This window comes from Muscardinus avellanarius (genome assembly GCF_963383645.1).
Source record: "Muscardinus avellanarius genome assembly, chromosome: 11".
In the NCBI taxonomy this organism is placed as follows: Eukaryota; Metazoa; Chordata; class Mammalia; order Rodentia; family Gliridae; genus Muscardinus; species Muscardinus avellanarius.
Window position 1 is genome coordinate 91,786,072 of NC_137797.1, and position 4,590 is coordinate 91,790,661.

The window sequence follows — 4,590 nt, forward strand, 5'->3', positions numbered from 1 at the left end:
CAGTGATTGCTCCAAAATCGCCACACCAAGGCTCCCTGGCCAGCGCTCAGGACTCCACAACTGGACATCCGGGAGCCACTCACATGGACCTCTGGGAAAACAGGCAGCAGGTAGGTCAGGATAGGACCAAAGTGTGCAATCAGTTCTTTGATCTCAGAGCCAAGTCATACAGGGAGATAACTGGGGAGATGACGCATAATGCTCATGGGGTGGGAATAACAAGTGGTCCAGATACCCTGACCCTGAGTCCCTCACGCTCCCACCTGTTCTATTTCAAAGAGCACGCCACATCCTAACACCAACCGTCCTCTTCCCTCCCTTGCGCATTCTCCATTATAGTAAATGGCATGATGTCTTCACCAAGGAGTCCAGATCAGAAAGCCGAATGTCTCCTTGTTCCTCGCTCCAGTCCCCAGTCCCCAGTTCCACCGCTTATAGACTGCTCACAAGCCAACTCCTTGCCATCCACACCTCTGACTTCCTGGGATCCGCCTCCAGACACCCATGTTCCAATAAAATGTACCTGCTCTGGGAAGCCTATCTTGGGTCCTCAGAAGTCCTGGGCGTTGTCTACGCTCTCGTGTACTTTAACCACAGAGCTATCCAAATAATTAGCTAGTCATATTCTTTTTTTTTTTTTTTTTTTTTTTTGGTACCAGAGATTGAACCCAGAAGCATCCTACCATTAAGCTACACCCTCCAGCCCTTTTTTTTTTTAAGAAATGCGTATTATTTATTTTGAAACAGGGTCTCAGTAGGTTGCTAAGAGTCTCACTAAGTTGTTGAGGTTGCTTGAATTTTCAATCCTCCTGTCTCAGCCTCCCAGGTACTAGGATTACTGGTGTGCTCTCCCACGCCCAGCTTAGCTACTTACACTCTAAGGTGAGGAACATCTCTTTCTCCACTTGTAGATGCGGCTGTTCATTACTCAGACTCCCCTTCAACACAGATACACGTTCCCTGGGTCCAGTCCTGGGGAGTGTTGGTGGTTGACAGAACCCAGCTGAGCCTCGCCATGCATACAATATGGTAGCCATGACTGAGGACGTGTTAACTATGTATGACAATTCTCCCTATGTCTTTACTTCCTCCTGACAAAAGAGACCTCAGACACCTGTAAATTCTCCCCAGCATGTTTTGGAATCTCAGAAGGAGTCTCTCCTGTGTTCTAGAGCAAAGATCACAACCGTGTACCATGACACTAGCCCCCCTCGAGTGTCCTCCAGCCACTGCCAGACACAGAGGTCAACACAGACGGCACCCTGGCATCTCTGAGTGGGGATGTGACGTCAGTGGGGAACACGCGGCTCTTCTCACTTTACCGAGCTCCTTCTGAAAGGGCTACGGTTCTGCCCAAAGCTTCTCTCCCCTCCAGTACATTCAGTCCTTTGCCCAGGCCTGAACTGCAGAGCATGACCATTCTGCGTTCTGTGTCCCCTGCTCTCTACCCAGGGACATGTACACATTTCCTCAATGTTTCTCCTTTTCTGCAAATAAATCTGAAGCCCTATGGCCTCCCTGGCCACTAGACACTAAGTCAGTTCTGATCAGCTATGACTCTCTCACCACCTTTGTTTTTAGTACTGGAGATTGAACTCAGGGGCACTCTGCTTTCAAGCGATAACCCCAGGCCTTTTTTATTTTGAAATAGGGTCTTCTTGCTAAGTTGCTGAGGGCCTCATTAAGTTGCTGAGGCTGGACTTGAACCTGGGATCCTCCTGCCTCAGCCTTCCAGAGTACTGGGATTACAGGTGTGTGCTACCACACTCAGCTCTCACCACCTTTGGGACTGATTCTTAGAAATTATCTGGTCACAGTATACAAGGTGTAAGGTTCTTAACATGCACGGCTACATGTCCTATACCAGTTTACAGTCCAGCCAACGGGCTATGACAGGCAAGTCAGGACTCAGTAGCTAAATGAACTAACCTGTGGTTTTTGATGTTTGCAAGGGCAGGTGTTCCTGGAAGAGGTAAGTCTAGAACGGAGCATATTCAGAAGGAGAGGATGTGGTTTGAAATCAGGGTGTCTTGAGACACAGTAGGTGATGCACAAAATATCAGTATTTGGGAAAAGAGGTTATGGTATGTGAGGACTGTGAGCTGGTTTGCACAAATCCAAACTCAACATGGAAGAAAGGTAAAGGTTCCAGAATTGCAATTTTATTTTTAAAAAAAACTAGCTAATTGGTAGTCATGGAAACTCAAACCAAGTCCATAATGAAGTACCATTCTATACTATTTAGTTGAGAACAGTTAAGAATTCTGATAAAATCTGATCATTACATGTTATGCATGTATTTAAATGTTATACTATACAAATATGTACAAGTATTGTGTATCAACTAAAAATATATAAGAAAAATAAATATATAAGAAATATATAAAAATATAAATATTTATAAATATAAATATATTTATCATTTATACATTTATAAGTATAAATGTATATTTATTTATATTTTTATAAATATAAATATTGTAAATATATAAATTAAAATATATAAGAAAAAAAGAATTTTGATTGGACCAAATGTTGGAGGGGATGTGGATAAATGGGGTTTTTATATACTACTAGGGAGGGCTGTAAAATAGTACAATCATGTGAGAAAACAACTTTGGCATCAACTTTTAAACATTCACCCAACTTCAACCCCAAAACCCAAAGATTTTTTTTTACTTTGCTGGGGATCAAGCCCAGGACCCTGACACAGTGGGCATGCCTGAGCTGTGCGCACGCTCTGGCATGAGGTACATCCGCACAATGTACGACCAATCCCAAGTGCAAATCAGCTCTCCTCTACAACATTCAGCTTGGACTGACTGTGATGAGGAGTCCTTATTAATAGGCAGAAAAAGCTGGCCCCATGGCATACACTTGAAATCCCAGTACTTGAGAGGCTGAGACAGAAGGATCACAGGTTTGAAGCCAGCCTTAGCAACTTAAGGAGACCCTATTTCCAAATAAAAAATAAAAAGAGCTGAGGTGTGGCTCAGAGGCAGAATGCCCCTGAGTTCAGTCCCCAGTAACAATGAATGAATGCATTCATACATAAAAGTCTTCACAAGCTGGGCGTGGTGGCACACGTTTGTAATCTCGCGTTTGGGAGGTGGAGATAGGATTGCGCAGGTTTGAAGCCAGCCTTGCTGGTTTAAGATACCCTATTTACAAATAAAAATTATAAAATAGGTCTGGGAATGTAGCCCAGAGGTAGAAGGGTTCCATCCCCAGTACCACCAAAAGAATTTAAAATTTTTTTTAAAAGTCTTCACAAAACCTATACATACTACAGTTTCTTCTGGTGGAGAACAGATGCCAAATCAAGCCTGGGAATGGAGGAGCTGCCCCCTAGTGGAGTACATGAGGAATATCCAGGTAAAAATGAAAGATTGCCAAGTACCATGTCAAATAATTTCTGGCATCCTTGTATCTGTGCAGAATCGATCGAGTGGCCACTGTGGTTACTATGATATCTGAGCATCCCAGAAAAAGGGGAGGCCATTTGCACTAAGTATTACTATCTGGACATTCGTTGCAAATATCTTATGTATAGTGTTGAAAATCTCATATACTTTGTTTCCTAGTGTTTGTTACCAGGTGGAACTGTTATTGAACCAGGCAGAGGCTGAACTCTACCGCCCATCCACTTCACTCTAGTTGGAGTGAAACTGGCAGAAAACTAGACTTTATTCAAAGCCATTATTCTGAAGGAAGACAGAGGAAACTTTCTCGTTTCTAGCCTCTTTCTTCAGAGAACTCAGTGGCAAAGGAAGTTTTTTAAGAAGCAGCAAACAGACAAAAGAAAGAAAATATATATATGCAGATTCAGACAGCCTTCCTCAGCACCTCTGGCCAAGATGGGGAACAGCCATTCAGACTCTACTCTCAGAGACTCAAAAAAACAGGCTGGCAGCCAGGCGTGGTGGCGCACACTTGTAATCCCAGCATTCAGAAGGCTGAGACCCAGAGGATCGTGGTTCGCGGACAGCCTCAGCTACTTAGTGAGGCCCTCCGCAGCTCAGTGAGACCCTGTTTCAAAATAAAGAATAAAAAATAGGGCAGGAGGTCAAATATCCCTGGGTTCCATTCCCAGACCCCCAGAAAAAAAAAAAAAAAAAAAAAAACAGGCTAACAGACTTAAAAGTTGTCTGAAATGGTGGGCATGGTGGCTCATACCTATAATTTCAGTACTTGGGAGGTTGAGACTGAAGGACCACAAGTTGGAAGTCACTTAGCAAGACCCCCAGCAACTTTTTAAGACCCTATTTCCAAATAAAAAATAAATAAATTAGGACTGGGGGTATACCTAACTCAAAGGTAGAATGCCCTGGGTTCTATCCCCAGTACCACAAATTAAAAAATAAAAATAAAACTATCTGAAAACCTCCCACCCCACTTTTTTTGTTTTAAGGTAAACCTTTTAAAGGAATTTGTCAGTCTCAAAACCATAAAATGATATGTCAGCATAGTCCAGACTGGTAAGGACCTTAACGGCTTCGCTTGAATTTAAACAAGCTCTAGCTAGGAAAAAAATCTAAGCTTCTCACTTGCTTTTTCAGTGGGGTAGCACATCCTATTTTTTCAGAAAAA